A 7081-nucleotide genomic window follows, 5' to 3' on the forward strand; every position below is an offset into this window, starting at 1 on the left:
AATTCTAGTACGTGTTAGCTTAAATGGCTGGTGCGCCTGCAAAGCGTACGAAGCGTGTTGAGAAGGGAAAAAGTGGTGATGATGTCGCACGCTGTCTCGAAATCTGTCCACGACTTTTTTCCAATGACGCCGGGCGCTGTCTTCGTACCTAAAGCGTGGCTATTCGGCTAATTGGTTAATCGATTAATTAATTAGGGAACTCCCGGGACGGGGCTGAGCCTCCTGCATTCGTCTTTCGTCGCGCGGTGTCGATGAAGATGACTCGATGAAACTGATTCGGATCTTTTTGATAATTAGGGACAATTTTCAATTAGAATTGCAATTATTTGCTTTATCATTTTTTTGTACCCTTTTTTCAATGGGATTCACCGAATTTGACGAGAAATATTGTTATCTTCTCAAGCTTCTGGTTTTTAATATAAAGTATTATTTTTTCAGTGTCTTGTTGGTGAATATTTTCAGAATTATATTAATCCCGAAATGGCACACTATTTTTTTGGACTGTTACACGGCACACTGGGTCCTTCAGGTTTAGCGTGATTCTCACACATTTTGAATGTGTAAAAAATCGTGTGAAAATTCACTGAAATACTTTCAAGTGTATAGTTTAATGTTACAGAATTCAAATGTTAAAAAGGAATCAAAGAACATTTTTATTTGAAATTATTTTACAATACATTGACAGAAATCAGTTTTTTCCTAAGGCCATGAAAGACCCCAGTGTGCCATTCCAGGGTTGAAAGTAAGATGTTCTGGGAAATTATGTAGATAAATTTTGAAGATGAATTATTGTTAACATCTTTTTTCGTGGGCATTAGGTGAAGCAAGCTAAAAATTGTACTTTATTTTATTTTCAAATTAAATTTTGTTCTCTTTCATTAAAATCGCAAATCTGCGAAACGACGAAAAAGCGAGAGAAGGATGCAGCAGCCCGTTCTCGGTAACTTCGTTCGATATATTACGTGTATTGTATAAATAGCTGTTGGTACAAAGCTGCGAGTCTCACTTAAATCCGATCCCATCAACCGTTAGATCGTTGATCGTCACGGATCGACGATCGATCGACCGACCAAGCCGACTAAACGAAACGACGACGATGAAACGCCGTTATAATTTAATTCTAGCTTTCTACGAGACGCCAGTCACGGCGCCCACGTCAATGGCACGCTTACAATGAAAGAAAGAAAGAAAGAAAGGGGAGAAGGAAAACGAGGATAAAAAATGTACTGTGTAAAAAAAAAAAGTACACTATTACTTGGTACATTATTATATACATTGTAACCAATTGTTGTCTACGATATAATGTTATTTTTCTAATTCATATTCGATTGTTATCGTTAAGAGTGAGAGGGAGAGAGAGGGTGAGAGAGAGAATGAGAGGCGAGTAAAAGCACACACGAGGATCTTAGGGAAGAAGCTATGGCGGCTTCACTTCTTTCCACCTTTAATCCCAGAGGAACTTCCGGCACGGCTATTTCCGTTCCTTTTGTGATAGGTTTGCCGATTCGTTAGAAAAGAGAGAAACGCGAATTTCGATTTATACACGAAACGAGGAATGCAATTCGTTTCAGATGCTTTGAAATTTGTTTGATTTTAGATGCTCGTTTTCTTATGGGATTTAATACGAGTTGAATTGGTAGAGATTGCAATGAGTATCAGTGGTTTGGTTACAGAACTCTCTGATATTTTAACTGTCAAATTTATTTGTAGAATATAATTGCTTAAAAGAAGTGAATCATTTCTTGCTTATTTTCTGGAAAAATTATATAAAATTTTCAATAAGTTCCATCTCCAATTAATATCGTGAAATACGTAATGCACAAGTCTGTCTATTCAGTTAATGAAAGTAAGTGTCAATAAATAATTTTGCGATTTAACTTAATCAACGCAATATTCATATACTATAGCATCGAATCAGCCAAAATTTGTTCCTTAGTGCCAAATTTTAATCATCATTAAGTGGGTCACTGTAGTTGCACTTATTTTGCAAGAAGTGACAAATAGTATATCTGTCTCAGTATTAATTTTTCCTTGAATAAATAGAATCCATAGAAAACGTTACGCAGCCATTTCTACTACCTCATCTTCTCGTTTCCACTCGACATAAACGAATTGCTCAATGATAATCGCAATAATCGCGCCAGCATAATTTCAGTACCTTCTAAATTACGATTAACAACTCAATGAGAATATACAAGTCACTTCAGCAAGTCCATTCGCGTCAGCGACGAAAGAAACATCGGTTTAGGGGGAAGTCTGACCAAGCGTAGATTCTACTACTAACCACTGGCACTCGTTCCAACGCGCCAGAGGAGCGCCACACTCCTCCAGGATTATGCTCAAGCCCCACTAACTCCTACGATACTCCTCATTTAGCTTTTTCTCCTCTGAGAAAACGAGCATGGTTAGGAAAAAAGAGGGATAATGATGTTCAAAAAAGGAAGATAAATAAAAACAGAGATCGGTGATTCGGTGGCCTGCCAAAGACTAATTGATAGATCAGCCCCTTCTCATCCCCTTACCTCCTGCCCTAGACCTGAACTTTCGTAGACGGATGGTGAGAGGCGAAACAAAGCGGTAGCGACGCGTAATTAGCGAGTAACGCTAATGTCGGACGGCGCGCTGGTCTGTGATAAAAAGAAAAAAAAAAAAACGTCGTGGGCGCGTATTGTATTTTTTGTAAGGCTCGTTCGTGCCAGATTTGTGATAGCCAAGCCCGCGACATCCTCGATTAAATGGACGATGATGACGATGACGATGACGATGGGCCGGCGTGCCACCGGCGCGAGGGAAATAAAAATCTCGATTCAATGGTTGCTCATTGGAGGATGAACGATGGAGGATGACTTCCTTGGGAGAAATTCCTTTTGCTCTACGATCTGATGACTTTACCGCATAACTTTTTTACAGGGTGATTGCTTGAAATTATTCGTTTGCCTCATTCGTTCCAATTGATGGATTTATTGTGGGTATGTATTTGATGTAAAGGACAGGGGTCGGAGTGCAGGATTTCTTGCAGGTCGTGAAAATAATATATAGAATTCTGTTCTAGGCTTCTTAATTTTTCTGTTAACATTTGCGATAGGTATTAATAGATATGAAAGGTGTAGAATCCTGCATTATTATAGTTTAAATATTATAGTTGTGACTCTTTGACTTTAAAAATTATAGTTGTCGTATTTTGTGAATTGGAACTTACAGATTTATATAATTACTATTCAGCTTTTGGACTTTAACAGCCCTAGAAAAGAATTAACCTTTAGTTACTGTGATCCAATTTAATTATTACCTTATGTCATTGATAAGTCATAAGTCACTCAATTGAAAGAACAGAAACAAAGATTAAAAACTGCTCGAAGTAAGTCAGTTAGCAAAAGTATATTTTAACGAAATAATAACTTGCAAGCCTGTAACAATTTCAATGCTTTTAATCATTAAAGCTTATAAAACACTTGGATATAAGTCAAAACAAACTCTGCACTATTTGCACGAAAGATTTTATTTTTATTAAAATGCTCAACAATAGAACATCTCCACTAAAAAGTACGCAAATTGTCCCATCATTGTTTTAAATAAAATTACAGCGGAGTAAAATCTCACAGGTCGTAGGTCAAAGGGAAGACAATTTTTCTCAATAGAAAAAAGAAGCTTGAAAGTCTTCATGGGGAAAAAAGTCGGGAAACGAATTTTCCACTTGGTGGAACTGGCATGCGAGAAAGCCTAGGTTTACTAATTGTAAGCAGCATGCCGCGTTTCGCGTTAAACATTAAAAATCCGTGACGAAAAACGGGATTGGTGCGTGTGCACGCGTGTATGTGTGCATGTGTGCGTGTGCCTGTGTGTGCATGCGTGTACGTGAACGCGTGTTGTTGTTGAATCTGGTATCTGCGATGCCAAAGATGTAAGTCATGTAATTAAAGTCGTGGCTAAGGTATTAACAGTAACGTCAATGATAACGATGAACAACGGTGATAATCGTTATTGCTATCTTGTAACGTTTAATGTATATCAGTGTCGTGCAAAAAAAAAACATGAGCGGCTGAGCTCCTCGGTGTTGTGGGTATACATACTCGTTCCTAGCAACTCGTATGACAATTACTACTCGATACTACTCATAACAATTGCATTGATCTACTTTACTCTACGTACTTCAAAGATAAATAAATACATTCTGTCCAATCTCAGCGGCGGAGCGTTTCTCTTCACGCACCCTTTCATTCTGTTCGTTTCCATTTCAAACCGATAAAAGACTAAATAGAGTGGGATGCAAAAAAGGTAGGTATAAACGATCGAGAAAATTAAGAATCAGTCTCCCTTCTTTTTTTAATCGTTCGGAATTTTTGTTATTTCTGTAAACGAAATGTAGAAGATAAATGTTTTACTGATGGATATTCGAATTGATCAAAATGGGAAGAAATGTGACAGAACGAGGAAGGTAGAACAGTGAAAAAGAGGATTTAAAAAGATAGCTAAATTATTGGTATGAAATATTTAAATCAGTAATCGAATTTATGAAACGTATATAAGTTTTGTATTATTATATTCTTGAAACATAGTATTAATATGAAATTAAATAATAACGAAATGAAGTTAGATGGATTTTCCACATTAAGTTTTTTTAATTTCTTGTTATTATTATATTGAAAAGACGATTTCATGATAGCTGAGACTTGGTTTATCTTAGAGACTAAAGGATATTACTGTTTGACGAAGGGTTATATAAAGTAAAAAGAATGTCATAAAAGAAGCAATCACTTTATTACTTTCTCAACGATTTCATACAAATTTCAAATGCATTCATATATATTTTACAATTTGATATTTATATATATCTTGGACTGTGCACTTTCAATGTACCCTTCTATACGTCTCGGTACATCAAGTACCGCCATTCTTGTCAATATGTCATGGTACGGAGTATTTTAAATCTATTTAATCTCTGATCAATTGCTATCGCCATTATTTATTATACAGACACTCTGTTCCCTCTTTTTTCTCGTTTTTAAATTCGCGAAACGCATGATCCGCCACAAAATTTCGTGTAGCATCCATCTGCAGTCGAAATAAGCTCAACTGGTTATACAAGGTCACTGTAGAAATAGTTCACTTGTAAAATTGATCGTGACACGTCTCTTACGAAATATTGATTAAGCTTTCTCTCTAATAGCTAGCTGAAAAAAGCTGCCTGAGAAACTAAACAGAATTTTACCACTCAACGCATCTCCGTGAAAGAGCTTCGATCTTCGAAGCCTTTCGTCGTTACGCTGTCGTCGCACTTGAAACATTCATTACCGCTAAAATGACAAACAAAAGCGTGTGCTATTTTGTTTATAAAATATGTAAGGCTAGTTTCGCGTGGCCCAGTTTCTATTTTCTATCTTTTTGTTCGTACGGCTCAAAATTTCGAGATATGTCGATGCATTCAACACACGTGTAAATTCTACATTTTTCAGTCGCGTCACGATTCGAGTAACACAAGCAAACTCAAATTTTAAGTTTTCAAGATTCCTATGAATAATGGATACCTGAGAATGTAGGTAGGTATACGGATTTATTTGTTACTTATTAATGTTTGTGAAATTTTGAGAATGAGAGAAAAATTTATGCTAGCAAAAGTTGCACGTGGTACAAATATTATTCTTGTTTTTTGTTGATAAAGTGATATGTTCTTTCAGTCGATGTGCAATTTCACTAAAATATAGGGATCTTCGTATAAAATGGATTGTTCAAATGCAATCACTTAAACCAACATTAAGATTTCATATAAAATATTGTATCTTATTAAAAAAGAAAAGATTTATTAATTAGTTATTTAAATACTAAACGTTAACTAGTTATTATCGATCTACTTTTTCTTGTTATCGTAGAACTGTCTGTATCCATTTTTTCTAAATATTTTCATGATTAGTTATTGACTAATTATTGTTCTGTCGCTAATAAAAGATAATTGACAATTTCTTACAGAAAATACAATATCTTCCAAGTTAATATAAAGTTATCTATAATTATGTTTTCAGATTTCTTTGCGCTTTCGAAGAGATCAGGTGCAGATAAAGCCTGCGGTCTGACCAGAGAGCAAGTAGTTTCATTACCCCTATGGTCAGACTCCACTCTGTCTGAATAGTACTTTCCTTATCTTCTTAACTATCTTATTCTATGCGTCTACCTTCCCGTAGCGTGCAACTTGTGCTCAAATAAACCAACAAATTTTTCTCTGACTTTTATGGTTAATATTAAAATACCAATATTTAAAAAATATCTAATATAAGCCCTTTTCTCAGAATTGAAAAAAAATAATACAGAAAATAAAAACTACATAAGAAGCTGATACACTAATTAAATTATAACACTGTCAAATTTCGTATTATGTTTTATAAAATATTTTTTCCAAAATACTCGAATCGTAAGCGCAACATCATGCTTTGTGTAAATATTTAGCAAACAAATGTGACTAGCTTAAAGTATAATTATGATCGATGTCTATTGTCATGAACAACAGTTACAATCGATTTGTGTCATTCTACATCTTTCACTGTACAATTTTTCTTCTATGGAAAATCAGTTACGCTGTGTAATATCGGTCGGCTGACTATACAAATCGTAACTGTGCGTATCTCCAGTTACCTGGACCACGTTTATACACGGAACTCAGAAGTGTTTGAGATACGTAACAGCTGCTAACAAACGTAAAGAGTGTCTCGAGATAAATGTACTGTGGCGTAGAAAATACAAAGAGAAAGTCATGTTTATAAAAGACAAATTTAAAGAAATTTGTTGTTCCATAATTCACTTTGCACCTCTAATGGTCGATGATAGTAAGAAGTAATAATAGTAAAAAAGTATAAAATAGTAAAAAGTAAAGTTCTAAACGAAAATGATCATTTCTTCTTATTTGTTATCATTTACCAACTATTTCGCAGGTTTGCTTCGAGACACTCAGAAAAAAGAGTTCTTTTAAAAGTTCATTTAAAAAATACGTCTGAAGAATATCTATAAAGAACTTCTAACTAAAATAACGAACGAAACATTAAGTTGGCAATCAGAGAAACATTTTAAAAGATTCGTGTGAAAGTAATCTCGA

This window comes from Calliopsis andreniformis, chromosome 8 (assembly GCF_051401765.1).
Source record: "Calliopsis andreniformis isolate RMS-2024a chromosome 8, iyCalAndr_principal, whole genome shotgun sequence".
NCBI lineage: Eukaryota > Metazoa > Arthropoda > Insecta > Hymenoptera > Andrenidae > Calliopsis > Calliopsis andreniformis.